This window comes from Arvicanthis niloticus, chromosome 3 (assembly GCF_011762505.2).
Source record: "Arvicanthis niloticus isolate mArvNil1 chromosome 3, mArvNil1.pat.X, whole genome shotgun sequence".
Lineage (NCBI taxonomy): Eukaryota > Metazoa > Chordata > Mammalia > Rodentia > Muridae > Arvicanthis > Arvicanthis niloticus.
In genome coordinates this window covers 99,761,218-99,777,165 of record NC_047660.1, presented here as the reverse complement: position 1 = coordinate 99,777,165, position 15,948 = coordinate 99,761,218, and the positions used below count along the sequence as shown (strand labels likewise).

The window sequence follows — 15,948 nt, the reverse complement described above, 5'->3', positions numbered from 1 at the left end:
TGTTGTTTTAGTCAACAAACATTTAAATGTTTAATTTTAAGTAATTTAAGTTTTTATGAAGTTTAATGATAGGTAAATATGGGCATACAGCAGTAGACAGTTGATGGTGCCTCTCCTTCAGACATTCATGCAGTAGTGTGGGCCAACCCCATGGTTAGTTTCTATGGTGATATGCATATACTGTACTATAAGAGACAACATTAAGTATGATTTGTGTTAGAGAGGGTGGTCAGATACTATGGCCACATATAATAATTAATAATATACAGAAAACACACATAATAATTAATAATAATAATAATAAGTTTTTTAAACACTGTTTATCATAGATGAGTTCTTAATGTCCTCATCATCTTGATTCCTCTATAGATATCTTCTATCCACCCCAAGTTTACAGCCAAAGATGTCTAGCCAGCAAACATAAAGGAGATATACCTTGTTCAAACTCTATATTGCGATTTTCCCACAACCTCCCTGACGAGATCTTAGCTCCACCAAGCACTCTCACATTCAATACAATTTTCTTTAAGTGGCTTCACCAATCTTATATTCCATTCTTCCCCAATAAAATCTACAGTCACATTTTTGAATATTTAAGAGAATCAGGAACATTTTTCTACAATCTGTGGATACAATTTGCACGTTTAAAGATTTCTCTCAATATCTCTCCAACTCATGAGTCCAGGATTCCCCAGCCTCATATGCAACAACTACATTTCCAGTCCAGTTCGCCTGATAGATAGTTCATCAATAGTGTCTTTAAATTGGTTTCTACACAGATGAGAGTTTTCCTGGCTTATTGACTTTTCAATATGTATAATTTTTGTTAGTAGGATTTCTACCCACTTTCTCATTGCCTTTATCATTCTGACTGCTTCATCAAGTAAATTATTCACTTTCTCGTCTTCTAAATCTCAATATGAACCCTTTAGTGAAAACTACAAGTGCACACATATTAATATGCTTTAGTACTTCATAAATACCCTTTTCATTTTCTTTTCGAGGCATTTTTTTTGAGCATCTATGTCTTAATTAGGGTTTTACTGCTGTGAACAGACACCATGGCCAAGGCAACTCTTATAAGAACAAAATTTTATTGGGGCTGGCTTACAGGTTCAGAGGTTCAGTCCATTAAAATCAAGGTTGGGAGTATGGCAGTATCCAAGCAGGCATGATACAGGAGGAGCTGAGAGTTCTACATTATCATCTGAAGGCCACTAGCAAAAGACTGGCTTTCAGGCAGCTAGGATGAGAGTCTTAAAACCCATGTCCACAGTGACACACTTCTTTCAACAAGGCCGTACCTCCTAATAGTGCCACTCCCTGGGCCAAGCATATTCAAACCGCCATAATCTGTTTTGGTTATTGGGAGATGGAACTGCACCACATGGTCAATAGTTTCAGATAATTATATTCAAGACTACCATGAAAACTCTATCTAGTCTCATGATTGCTATGTTAGAAGTATATAGATGGAATATTGACTATACAGAAAATCTTAGAGGTATGAAAACAAACTCACGTTCAGGAACCTAACTGAAAAGGGTGTTGGTAGGAAATGCCTAAAGGGCGTGAGGATGTTGCCTGGGTGAGGAGCTTCATCCAGCAAGTATTCCCGAGAGGCACTACTGTGAACATATGAGTTTGACTAGACCGCAGAAGGAAGAAAAGCAAGGAATGAAGCCAGTGGAATAGGCCGGTGCAGTTGTAATTCAACTTGTTGACTTATTAATAAAGTTAAATTTTTATCGTGCGCCATTGAATAATTTTGTACAAAGTGTGCCAGTCAGGTTGCAGGCTTGAAGCTGCTATGCACAGAATGGGTGTGGAAGGCAAAAGAAGAGGCAGGGATTGGGGAGGGGCCTCTTATGGTAATGAGATGATAATGTTCAACTAAGGAAGGATAGTGTTCTCAATCAGAAGCAGTGTGGGAGGGGAGAAGATTGGTATGCTGTGGATCCAAAACGAGTTAATCTGGGTTCTAGTTGAGGGCGTGGATTGAAGGGAAGAGCATAGAGAGAAAGAAAACTGGCTCTTCTAGTATCCTTGTGAGAAGGCCCTTCTTTCTCAAGTGCTTCCTTGGCTCCTAACATTACAGAGTATGGGCCAGCCCTACTCAATAACCTGCATCACAGAACTCCATCTCCTTCTGACCAAGCCAGCCAGCTGCTTCCCTCATTTAACCAGTGCGGAATAAGGACAGTGGCCCACAGAAGCAGCATATTGTCCACATGTGACTTGTGTTTTTTTCCTCTTGAAATATGATCTCAAATTTTATTGTACAGCTGTCAGTAGGCCATGCTGCGTTGCTAGCAACTCCCTGAAAATAGAATGAAGGCAATTACCTCGGGAAAGATTAATGTGGAGTATGATTGGACTTATGTAATACTCAGCCTCCAGGTACTGGGGAAGCCTTGAGGAAGTCTCACCATAGCTGTGTGGGTATCACATGGTGTGGGTACACCTTGCTGGAGAGGGTGTCTGGGTGGGAGTCTCCTCATGCAGCATAACACACAGGCCCACACTGGAAAGGGGGTCTTCCATGGAGTCTTCTAACATAACATACCAGCAGGCCCACACTGAAAAGGTACCTGTATAGGTGTCTTAACACAGCATATCACATGGGCCATACTAGAGGGCGTACCTGTGTGGGTCCTGACACAACACACCATCCAAGCCTATGCTGGAGAGCTTGTCTGTGTAGGAGTTTTCTGACACAGCATACCACTCAGGCCCACACTGAAGTGGGTATCTGTGTGGGTGTTTGACAGAAACTACCATCCAAGCCTATGCTGGAGGAATATCTGTGTGGGAATATCCTGACAGAACATACTATCCAGGCAGGGATGAAGGAGGTAGTCACGTGGGTATCCTCACAGAGTGCACCACTCAGGCTCACACTGGAGAAAGTGTCTGTGTGGAAAAATCCTAAGATACAACACTACTGAGGCCCATGTTGGTCAGGCATCTTGACACAGCACTCCACTCAGGACCATGCTGAATGGGTTGGTTATCTCTGTGAATCTTTTGACAGAAGACACTACCAGGCCCACAGTGGAGGTGATGTCTGTGTGGGAGTTTCCTGGTAGAACATACCAGGCTTGTATCTATGTAGGTATCCTGACAGTACATCACTATGGTTCATGTTTTTGGGTCCCTCACTGTAGCCCTCTGTTTATATGCTTGCTAACTCTCTTGGAGGAAACCGATCGCAGAACAAGGGCTGATGTCCCAGCAATAAGCTATGGAAATAAGACTTCATTAGCCAACAAGACATAGGACACGGACTAGTAAACTATGTTGTTGTCTTTTGTCAGCTTCTGGTCCACAAACCTAAAGAGAGGTTTGTATTTGAAGATCACCAGACCTGTTTGGGGGAATACCTACCCTAAAGGAGCTTTGGAGGCAATGGCACAATTCTTTGTTCTCCAGCAGAGAAAGCTAAAGTCTGGGAAATCCCATGGCTTCCCTAGGGATTCTTCTGTCCTTTAAGTTTAGATAAAAGACTGAAACCCCAGCCTGTAATGTAGGGAGGGCTCTTCCCTCATGTCCTTGGGTTCTTACAATGAAATGTGATTGGCCAGAAAGTACCCTTGTCAGATCCTTCAAACACCCCCAGTGGGTGGAGAAAACATTAGTACAAAAGAAGGAAATCAACCCCATAATTAACTACTGAACTGACTCCAGACCAAGTAGCAGGAATATTGTGCTGGCTTCCCTAAGCATGGCAGAGGGAGGAAGGGCAGCCTGCCTCAGCCAGTCACAGCTCACACACAGGCATAGAGCAAGAGTGGTATGTCTGCAGTGCCTTCCTGAAGATGCAAACATCATTGATAGGATGCAGAAGTAACAAGAATAAATTACTGCTGATGAGGACCTCTTCAGCGTCTTTCTTTGATGTCACTCTGCTTCCTTCATTTCTTTCCTTGAAAATCTTTGGCATTCTAACTGGGTTGGTTCGTTCTACTAAATGGTCAGAATAAAGATAATAATTCATCACTGAAACTCCAAAAAGTTCTTGTAGGCCCAAGTCTCCACGTGAAGAATAACAATGAGACATGATGGATCAGGGAGCCCTAAGAAAGAAATCAGATGTCAGGATACTGAGTTGCTTCTAGCCTATACTCCTAGACCCATATATAGCTTGAGAGGGAGAGAATGTGGCGATAGTACACTCTTCATATGTCCTAATGTTAACTTCGCCATCACATGAATATAACCACCCACCATATCTTTGCTTAAATGAAACTCATACGCACATGTTTCTGTGACTTTTAGTATACCCACAGATCACTACAGGTGACACTCTTGCTGATCTTCAAACACAGCCATCTCTTCAAGAGGAACCTTAGCCTAAAGCCTAGCCCCAAGCAACCACAAATTTACGTGTGGCTTTGAGGATCTCCCTGTTATAGTGATGGAGTCATACATTATGTAGTCTTGGTGAAGTAGTTTCTTTCATAGACAGTAATGCTTTCAAGGTTCATTCGTGGGCTTCATATTTTAAAATACATTTCTGTTTAATAGACATATGTAGTTGGGGGCATAGTATGATAGAACACATCTATATGATATGAGATGTGCAATCAGGGTAACTAGCACACATTGCATCCTAATCATGTATCATTTCTTGGTGTAGAAAACATGATCACTGCTTTGGGTTGCCCCCAGAACTAAAAGGTAAGATCCTATAGATGAAGACATACATACCTTAGTTGCAAGTACAAAGAATCCATGCTGGAATTGAGCTAAAAGCTTCCTCCAGAATTGTTATATGGATAGTGGGGAAATTAACTGATTTCTAACCAGATCCTGAGACCTGCTCTTTGGAAAGAAGTGTATACAAGATCTGACAGATCTAGGGGGAAAAAAGCCCATGACTGGGGAATCAAAAGCCTACTACATTTGTATTGCTGAAAGAACTTGTCATCAAACTGCTTTTTAAATACCAGTGTTTATAACCATAGATTAGTCTTATCATCAGCCTTAGCCATAGAAGCTTCTCTTTGTAGTGAATGCAATTACTATGAAGTCTCGTGACTAGTCAAAGTGATGAGCACAAGTGACTATTGAGTAGTCAGACATAAACAAAATACCCAGATCATTCTTCCTAACTTCAGAGAATGTCATAGAAGAGTGGATGGCAAAACATGTAAGAGCTGAGTGATAGAGAAAAGAGAATGGTGAAACACTGTATTATCAGAATGATATGGCATTCATAGACAATGGTTGTATGAATATTCACTCATAGATTGGAGGGACTTTTTAGGCCCCACTTCATTCAGGATAACTAATAGCAGTTGAAGACTGTTGGAAGTCTGTAGAAAGTCATCTGTAACCACTAGTGAGCTATGCATGCTACAGCAGATAGGATCATGCCTACACAAGTAGCCCTGATTAAAAAAAAAAAAAAAAAAAAAAAGGTCACAAAGCAAAGCAAAACAAAATGACATAAAATAAATACAGACTTGTTTGGGAGGGTTGGTAGGTGTGAGAGGAGAATAAGACAGTGAGGGTTAGTAAATATAACCAGAATGCACTATATACATGCAAGACATTCTTAAAGAATAAACTAATTAAAATAAATGAAATAGTTTTAAATGTTCTAGTCATATAAAATCCCAAATAGGAGATGATTCAAAGGCTTAGAAGCAGAAATAGCTGAATAAATGAATGAATGAATTAAAAACTCAGAGGCTTTAATTCAGAGAAAAGTTATGTTAATGATGGCAGAGGATGCTAAAAAATGAAAGTGCACAGATCCTTCAGAGACTTACAAGTCAAAATGGAGAGGCCACTAAACAATCAGAGTCTAATTAAATTCTAGGAGAAGATCATTTTTATCATGAATAAAATAGAGCCATTTACTTTTTTAAACATCCTCTCTTTCAGACAATTTGAAATAGTAAATTAATTTGAGTCCTCCATCTGTCCAAACAACATTCTCCTGCACAGATATATTTGGTCTTTCTCCCAGTTGGCCAGTATTTGGGTAGTTTCTACCTTTTCACCATTATGGGTCATGTGGACCAAATTTTGACAGAGATAAAATATCTTCCTTGTAGTATATTTGAGCCTTATTAAAAAAAAAATGTGATCTGTGATTGTTGAGGTAAGCTGACTTGTCTGTTCATTCACTAAGACATTCTTAGGAGGGAAGTCCAGCCCACTGAACCTGGGGCACTCTGAACCTTATACCCTATTTACTAGCTAGTTACCAAAGGCAGGAATCAAATTCATCAATATTGGCCTCTTCTATAAAAACACATGGCAATCCGACCCTTTCCATTGGGGATCAAGAGTAAGAGGACCAGAGAGATGCTCAGGTTGTCTCAGAAGTAGATTGTTGGGATAAGGTTGTGGATTTGAGTGGTTTGATAAGTTCTTAGCTGGACAGTAAGACAGAAAGGAAGAAAGCTAGTTACTTTTATGGATGATGAGGGATCACTATCCAGAACAGATTTCTGTCCTTTGGTGAAATACATTAAGGAGACTGTAGTACAATGCAGAGAAAAAAACATTTTGGAGACATTTAAGTTCAAATCATGATCACAGCAAAAAGAACATGGGTGCCCGAGAGCAAAGCATCTGCTATATGAGAACAAGCCCTCTTGGATCCATAGATGCCAGGCCACAACCGAAGGGCTGATAAGAAGCTGAATGAGGCTTTGAGGATGCTTCAGTGCAGTAGTAACTGGTTTATGGAATGAGTTAGCAGAAGTAGTTTTCATTATTTCCAATGGGAGTGAGAGGGAAGAACAAGCAGACATGTTAATTCTCTAAATAAAAACACATTAAACTTGCAAAATGCTCTTCCAGTTGTCACAGTATAGGGACAAGTGACCCAGGTCTCTCCCTTCAGGAAGGCTTCATTCAGTCCAGCACCTGCCCTGCTCCTGGATTTCACATTCAAGGTCCAGATTTTATCTCTAGAAGCTGAAGTTCCATTTCCATTGTTTAATGAGCTGTTGACTTCAGGAGAGAAAAGCCCCCTACCAAAGCAACTGTGCAGATGCCCTGTTGAAACTTTAAACAGACTTTCTTTGGGAGGAATTTCTTAAATCATTCCTCAGTGCTGTGTTAGTGGGAATCCTTTGGTGCTGGGTGACAGAAACCAAAATTTGAACAACTTTGAGAAGAAAGGTGAATTTCTTTAAACAAGAAGATGAATTTAAAAAAAAATATGAAGGAGATTCAGAAAAATGTTTCCAATGGCTGCGAGCAGGGCAGAAGGCCGCCCAGAGAGCACTGCCTCTGACATTATTCCAGTGTGACAGCTTTAAGACTCATCCTGGAGATGGCAAACAAGCATGTATATGTCATGGAGGGTTTGCATGTGGCAGATTCAACTGCCATAGGCTCACCCGAATCTTAAAGTTAACTCTTCAAAATTTTCCAGAAAATCAATGAGACAAATATCTCTATTAGACTGTGTGGGTAGGGAACAAAATGACAGTTTATAGCCAGGGCACTTCATTCTCCCATAGGTATTCATACTGCCTAATAAGGCAGAAACCTAGGTTGCTGATGTCATGGTCACGTTTTTGATAGGAAACTCGCATAAATGGAAGTTTTAAACACTGAAGAAGTGGGCAAACAATAGAGATAGAAGAGACCACACCGTATTCAGTCCACAGAAGGTATCCCTAAGAGAGATGAGCTAGCAATACATTAATGTGTATTGTATAATGTGTTGAGTATATTCAAAAAAAGACATTAATAGAGGATTACTTGCCATTTATATGCCAGGAAAGTAATAATACTGTCTTTATTGCACATGTTAGTGTTCTTGAGTGCTTTTAAAGTACCTTGGAACTTCAAAATATTTCCCAGTTTCAGAGAATTAATTAGCTTCCCTATGGAGTAGCTCAGAAATGATGTTGCTGTTTTGGAGATGGGAAAGGCAAGGGGTTTGAATTATTCATCTTTTAAATAAGTTTGCAGTGAGCATATACTCTCTGCATGGACCTAACCTGCAAGTCATGAGGAGGTGAGCTGACTGGCATAAAGCAAGAGGTATTTATGAGATGACAGGGTGCAAACTAAACTCAGAAGCCCTGAAAACCATGCAAAGGAATTCAGTCTTTACCATTTAAAATTATTATTAAAATCAAATATATAATATTAATATGTTTAACTTACTAGCTCTCCAAATTCTTACAAAATTAGCCCCATACTTAGAAAAAAAGTTGACTCACTTGTCAATATCATTCAAATAATCAGGCTGTTCTCTTGTTTGTATGCTGATACTTTCTGGATTAAAATGTATGGCATTATATAAAGACTGAATATGTCTGTACCATTGGCATTCTGGAACCATTATTTCAGAACTGTTCATCAGGAATTCATTATTAAGGAAAAGTCTGATTTTCATTTGGGCCTCCTTCTGCATATGAACCAAACCACTGGCCATGAGAAATACACAGAACCCCTGGCAAAATTTAAGTATGGGATAACCATCAGGCCCCCAGCTCCTATAGAGCTCAAGGCTAAGTACAGGCCAGGCTTCCTTTGAGTAAGTGTAAGCCCAGTGGAGAGTATGCTCTATAGGGGTCAGCTTGCTGAAATTCCAGTTTTAGCCTGCTTTGCAGTGGCTTGCTTTTACCTGGAATACCTTGAGAAAATGTTTTGTGAGAGCAACATCTTCATATCTTGATTTAAAAAAAAATTCTATAGATAACAGGGCTTCGGGCACCAATCTGAATTTGAGAACTGCAGCCCCACTTAAGAAGAAGGCATGTTTTAAAATTGGGAGAGCAGGACTGAACTGAAGGAATCTCTTCTATGTGCAAATGTTCCTGTGACATACTGACTGTGAAACGATTCCCTCCATTTCTAAAGGAAGTTAAACGGAAAACATCAATAAATCCCATTTACCTGTATATCTTGGTAACATTTCTTTTATGTGCAGACAACTTTTACAAACGATCCACTTCTGAAGCCAAAGGGCCAGGAAGGTGACATGAAGGTCAGAGAGTCTCATGAACCTTTAATGCTAAGTTCCTTCTCTGATTTACTAATTAAATTACAGGCAGGGCTTCCAAGAAGCCACCTTTCTCTGGTTTCGTTTTAATTGGATGTCAGCACAAGCAGAGGAAACAACCAATCAGCGTCTCATATTAAAGAACATATTCTGCTGAGCTGGACTTGATTTCTGGTTGCTACAAAACAAATCTAAGTTTATATCAGAGGTGACAAACCCCATGGCCTGTCATTTATCTTTTTTTATAGCATGGGTGATACCAACAGTCAGCAAGCCATGTTGACAACTTGATGAACCAACCAAACCAGAAAGTCATCGTAAAGGTTATCTGAGCCACAGTCAGACATTTTTCTCTTTAAGTTTAACCAAATTTAGGCATCATGGACATTACTGAGAGGTGAGCGCTCCGCAAATGCTATTTCATTTAAAACACAGCACCAACTAAAGATTCAATGTAGGACCTCGTAGTCAACAGTCGGGAAGGCCTGGATGGGAGCCAGCTCTGTGTGATGTTGATTGTGAGCTCCATTATGTCCTGGGCTTCTGGAACTCTTCAGCTAAACTGACCCCCATCACCCGCGATGACAGTCATCTCTAACAGTTCAGTATGTGATATTTATTGCATATTCCTCATCTTGGACTCTCCTCCAATCTTCCATTGCTTGTATAGCCGTCTAGTGAGCATCTCTGCAGATAAATTTTGTGTACGTTCTCAATTTTTTCCTGACTTGTGAGAAGTAGAATCATTGGCACAGTATCACAGACAAATTTTATACTTCCAATGAGAATGCCAAGTTTTCCTTTGAATAATTAGACCAAATTACCTACCTGCTATTCATGCATATTTATTTCTAGGTCTTAAAATTCTCAGTTTAAAAGCGTTAAAAAGTGACAATAACTCAAATCCATACTAATCAAATCATATTGTGAAATATTAGAAATGCAAGTCATAGAATATAAAGGTCTATAATGTGGAGCCGATCAACACAGCTCTGTGGGTTCAGTAGTTTACATTTTTGTAACGTGGCCAGACCCAACATACCTCCAAAGCTGCATAAAACAGCATCATTGCAAATGGGGGGGGATGTTACAAGTTTTAACATGCTTGATATGGGTCACCAAATGATAGACTTTCTTGTGGAACCCCATGTGGAATGGGTTTGCTTTAGCTGCTAGCTGCAGTGTGCCTGGCTCTAGCCTGCTGCATGAGCTCACCAGCATGGCTTTCTGGCCTGTGAGAGGTCAGCAGGGAAGTAGATGAACCAGGAGCAAAGAGAAAGGAGATAGCTATGTATTGTCAGCAAACAGGCCTGTGAAAAATTACTGTGTAGCCCATTCCTCCATAATCTAGAGGTTCCATCACAAGAGTCCCCTATGCCAGGGATACTGGAATTCACTACTCAAGATGGAGATGATCTTTGAATAGATAAGCATTCCTTGTATCCAATGAACTCAGTAGATACAAGCTCTGTTTAACGCTTGGTGGGGTCTCCCAGGAGAATGAAATGACAAAATCTATCACTATGTCAGTCCTAGAACAGATGGGAGACGAAAGTTGGCAATAACAGAGAAGGAGAAAAAAAGGAATCCGGCCTGGGGTGGAGTCGAGAGTGAATATTTGGAAAGACTGTGGTGTTTGTTGAGGCTGGAAAGGCAAGTTGCTCAATCCTAAATTGGTTTCTGATGCTAATCTTATAAATAATTAAAGTCATGAAATAAGAATATTACCGAAACCAGTAATTCTGTCTCTGTCTCCCTTTAACACACACCACACACACACACACAAACATACACACTTTAAGGCACTATTTCTACTGCACATTCAAAGCCATCCCTGGGGAAGACAGGGAATCCTGGAGAAGCAGGAGAAGCTTGTGACCAAGAATTAGGGAGTACACCCCATTGCCTAAATGCTAAGCATACAGCGTACACTCATCTGAAAATCTGACAATGGAACCTTGGGTTGGGATATGGAGTCCTGACTCCTGTCTCATCCTTCAAAACAGTCTAGCACAGTACTTGGCACCCATTAAAGTCATGTGTTGAGTTAATTTTAAATGTTTGCTTTTTCCCTGTTGACAGCAACAGACCTAGGCTAAACAGTTCCCTCTGGTCTCAGTAGTCGGGGAAACGGGAAACAGCAGAAAGAATGGGGTCATAGCAACACGTCCTGGAACTGGGCAAGAGGATGCAAGAGCAGAGGAGGAGGCTCTGCTTCTTGAGCAAAGGCGGAATGAAGCCCCTCCCCTCCTCATTCAGGACCTCTAGTTACAAGGCGAGAGCAGTGCCAGCTAGGTGATAGCCAGCTCTGCCAGTCACGTTCATTCGCTCTAGCTGGTCGAGTCCCAGAAGCCTCGCCCCTCCTCCATCCCCAGTCCAGGTTTGGAGGCGAGTCCCCTCTAGTGCCTGAGCCGCCTGCTTGTTTGCGAGTGGCTTTCTACCTCCCTCGCATTTTTGTCTCCTCCTCCAGCGAGGCTCCGGCGCCCCGCACAGGGTCTGCAGCGGCCGCCGCATCAGTGAAAGCCAAGTCGTGCCCCACACGGCAGCCCGGGGCCGCACCCTCGCTCGGTGGCTGCGCGCAAAGACGCCAGCCGCGCCACGCACCGCCTGCGTCCTGCGCCCCGGCCACAGCGCATCCACGCCGCCGCGGCGGTCGCTCCGGAGCGGAGCCCGGCCGGCGGGCCGGGTCAGGGTGGGTAGCCCAGTTTGCAGTCGGCTGGAGCTTGCGGCCGCTGCAGCCCTAGCAGCGCGCACACCCCTAGGCATACGCACCAAACGCCTCCTCCCTGCGCCACGAGGATGGAGCAGCCATCCCAACCCAGGACTGGCGCAAGGTAAGGTGCAGCCGCCTGTTGCTTTACGCAGAGCGCGGGATCAGCTCCCAGTCAGGGTGCTTAGGCCATCTCTCTGGGAAGCAGAGAACGGTCACCGCAGTTCTGAGCCGTGTCGGTCCAAACCTCCCGGTCTCTTTGACACAGATCTTTGGAGTGACACTGCCTGGAGAAGGAAAGTCGACCCTTTTCGCTCTTTTACAACCAGATGCCTTGCAGCAGTCTGCAAACTTTTGTGACCCTCCCTGCGTGATTCTCACCTGGTGCGGTGTCTATTCAGTTCTCCGTGCGCCCTTCCCCCAGCTCCCCTAGCCTTAACGCATCTGCCCATTTCTCTCACTGTGTTCTTGCAGTTCGACTTTTTGCTCCCTGCAGCTCCGGATCCAGAGGCAAGGGCTTGGGATCTAGTAGTGCTTCTCTTGCCTGTCGCAGCTGGGTAGGGGCAGAGAGGGCTAACCAGGAGAGGTGGGACTTAATGCCACGCAGGGTCTTCATCAAGAGCGGTGAGGGTCAAACTGCTCGAGCCTGCCACCCCCAAGTCTATAATAAAAATCCTCGGAGTGGCTTTCGGTTATGATTAGGTGCCATGGGAAATGCAAGTGTTGATCTGGGTGGGTGAAGTAAGTGGTTCTGGGAGGAAAAGATCCCTCTTGAGGATGCGGGAGGCAGTGGAGGATGAGATCTGCCCAAGGGTGAGGGGGGCGGAAAGGCTCTGTTAATATAGGCGAAGGGACACCTCAACGTTGCTGCTGAAGAGAATTTGGAAAAGAGATTAAAGTCTGTTGGGGGTGGGGACGCTGGCCTGGGTGTGTAAATACAGGGGGAGGGGCTAGGTACCTGGGAGGTCCGGAGGTGGGAAGCAGCCCTAGGGTATTTCGGAAGGCTTGCTGCTTCTGCCTAGGGTAGAAAGAGCTCCCTCCCCAGGAACAAACAAACCTCTCGGTTATATTCTGAATGCGTTGGCATCTTGGGCGGTAACTGAATGTTCAGATCACGGACCGAGGACACTATCCCTGGCTCCAAGAGAACCACAGCCCCTCTCCTTTCAGGCACTCGCTTGCTTCTACATCCCTTCATCTCCACCACCGGGTCGGTAGAACTACGCCTACCTTCTCTGACAGCACTCGGGAGTCAAGGATGTCTCCACGTTCCAGAATGGGAAGGGGACTCTTGGACTGATCCCTAGGGGTATTTGTGTGGGAAACTAAGGGGAATCCCCAGCTGTCAGCAGATAGACTGGGGTCTCAAGAATCCAGAGAAGAATCCAGGGCGGAGGCTGCTCTGGGAGACACCTTCTCCTGGATGCTTCAAGGTTTGCACCTGGGCGGAGCAAAGAAGGGAGTGGGGGAGCTCTTAGCTGGGTTAGGAAAGATCCTTAGCTTAAAGCTGGAGGATGTGTGGAGAGATGCAGAAGAAGGGGGTGTGCACAGCTCCTCCAGTGAGGGAAGACCTAGCTTCTCAACCTGGTATCTGGAATCAGGTGGGTCTATCCACTTTCCAACCCCTCAGATATATCGTCCTGGTTGTTTCTGATGGTTTGGTGGCTGCAGAGATCCGCCTCTACTCCCCAGCCATCTGGCCTTCAAGACCACTTGTGGGAAGAGGCCTAGTGTGCACATTGTAAAGAAAGGGTGCCCTCTCTTTTGTTCTAAACCCCTTCCCTCTTCCCTGGTGGGGAACACATAACCATGTGTGGGAAAGGAGGCATACAGCCCTCTTCACCCCATCTCCAGGGACACTTTTGATTGAGAGTCATGTCTTTCTCTAGTCCCTACCTAGCCCAGTGGGGAAGCATTTGGAGACTGTGCTGGTATTGGGCTGCGGACAGATCCCAGATTCTCCTTGCATGAACTTCTCATATTCTGGCTTTTAAGAGAACAGTCTTCCCTAGGTTGCCCTGTGATTGCCTCCCCTATTCTGTTTTATCTGGGGGAAAAACAGAATTGGAGTTACTTGGTTTGGCTATTTGGTCAGAGCATTCTAGAAGAGAGGTGGATTATCAGGGCCCTTGTGGGAATTCTGTCATGGTCACTCCCATACCCAGGCATACCTGGGGCAGCTAGCTCGCTGCTTCAGAACAGAGACCTGTGCAGCCTTGGGACCAAGAATGGGGATTCCCTCCACAAGAGCTTCTGATGCATTTCTGGGGCACAAACAGTGGCCACACCTTCCCCAGGCAGACCTTGCTAGTGACAGCACGCAGCCTCTTCTGATATACCTGGATATCTGAGGTAGGACCCCAGACTCTCTGCCAGGTTTCTGAAAGCGTCTCACCTGGATTTCTGCTCTCCTCCTTTTTGAAGAAATAGGGTAGAACTCATGAGGATTTGAGAGAAGGCTTCAAAGCCTCTCTGAGTGGCTTGGGCCAGTGGTTGAACCTTGTAGGGGAGACTGGAGTGATAGCAATGCCTCCTAACCTTGGTCCGGTTGTTTCTGCATGCAGGCCCAGATGTTATTGTGGGTATTGTATGTGCTTGCGTTACTTTTAATTTACACGATAGCCGTGAAAGCTAGTGAAGTGCTCTTATGTGATTGTCTAAGTGGGAACAAAAAAATCATTGAGAAACAGTTTGGTCTTTTTCACCCAGCCAGTACATAGTAGGGCTGGTCTTCCTGGGAGAAAACTGTGTGCCCCAAACTCACAAGCAGATTTTGTAGTAAAAGCTGTCCACAGGGGAGAGGTGAATGAATAAGGCCCCTTCTGCTTTAGTCTAAGCCCAGGGGCACATGCCAGTAGAATCTAGGGTGTGGGGACTGATGTTGTTTCCAGAGTCAGAGTCTCTAGGAGTGTACAGGAAAGAAACCAGCTGCTGTTGTTAAGCATTTCCTTTCAACCTGTTAGCAGATTTTTCTCTTTTCTTTTTTTTTTCTTTTCTTTCTTTTTTTTTTTCTTTTAATTCATGGAAAGACAGAGCTGGCGATCTGATGTGTGATCTGCTTTGTGCTCAAAAGGCACTTGGGGTAGAAAGAGTATGACACAGGAAAATTCTTTCTGGAGGATAGATGAGAACATAGCACTGACTGGGAAGGCAAAGCACTCACTGCCCCTCCTGAAGAGGCCCATTGGAGCTGAGTGCCACCAAGCAATGAGGTGGCAGATAAGCACTGTGAGAACCATTGCCAGTGACGCCTGGGTTCACTGAACTTTGATTATACACACAAATACGAGCTTATTTCTGATGTTATTCAACATCTTAAAAATACTGAAGGAAAATGACTTTCCTTTAAAAAAAAAAAAAAGCCTTGCTTATTTTTCCATAAAAATCCCTTTAATCAGCATTACCTGACTAAGTAGCCAGGGAGGGGCAACTCACCACAAACCTGGCTCTTTGGGGATACAAATGCAGTAGACTATTTTTAAGTCTTCAAAGCAACAAAAATTAACCAGGCAAAACTTTAATGATTCTAAGTAAGATTAAATGGATTATCAGCCATTTCTGAAAGATCTTATCAAACTGAAATAGTTTTGTTTTATCCTGCTCACAATCATTTGCAGAAGTTGAGAGAATGCAGAATATAAAAAGAAAGGCCTTATTTACTCAGCCCAATGCACTGGTGCATTTCTCCCTGGTATCTACTGCACTAGACCTCCGCCTGGCTGACGGAACTCTAAGCTTGGTGATGAGCCTAGGGCTCAAATACTTCCCCACTCACTGAGCTCCTTCTACAAAGAGTACTTCCCAGTCACTAGGGATTCTGCAGTCCTCTAAGAAGTTTTGTGGGGTAGGATTCTGGGTGTTAGCGATAGTTCATCTATTTGCTCTGAGTTTATAGTTCCAGAATGACATCCTCTTGAAGACAAAGTAAGAAAAAAAAATCCAACTGTAGAGTGGCAAAAGCCCACCTCTCAGTCCCAGCAGGATGGCAGTGATCACAAGTGAACTTGGACACCTTGTGGCTCTTATAGCATCCCCAGTTTGGTTTCCCTCACCCTGTGGTCTATAACCCATCTCCTTATTCAATGGGCACCTATGTGGTTTGCTATCAAGTGGGACACAGGATGCTGTCACAATTCTCCAAGCACATTTAAATCCTATAAGCAGTATTTGTTTATGTTCTATACAATGTGGTTATATATTATTTTCATTTTAGGTTGATATTTAAAAATAAGTAATTAAATTCCAGAGCATCCAA

General features: G+C 43.5%; 1 protein-coding gene and 1 long non-coding RNA gene across 5 annotated transcripts in view; one reads left to right on the top strand and one right to left on the bottom strand.

Annotated features, from left to right (window-relative positions):
- Positions 1–1,075: 1,075 nt before the first annotated feature.
- Positions 1,076–11,135, bottom strand: LOC143441783 (uncharacterized). The gene is made up of 2 exons (XR_013109460.1): positions 4,711–11,135; positions 1,076–4,076 (listed from the first exon to the last, which is right to left on the bottom strand). It is a non-coding gene; the product is annotated as an uncharacterized LOC143441783 (long non-coding RNA).
- A 544-nt stretch (positions 11,136–11,679) lies between these two features.
- Positions 11,680–15,948, top strand: part of Lrrc3b (leucine rich repeat containing 3B) — an 81,620-nt gene continuing 77,351 nt past the window's right edge. Inside the window, exon 1 of one of the 4 annotated variants that reach the window (XM_034498225.2) lies at positions 11,680–11,817. The gene's annotated coding sequence lies outside the window, so the exon portion shown is untranslated. The other 3 variants (XM_076931588.1, XM_076931589.1, XM_076931590.1) reach the window with 3 other exon arrangements.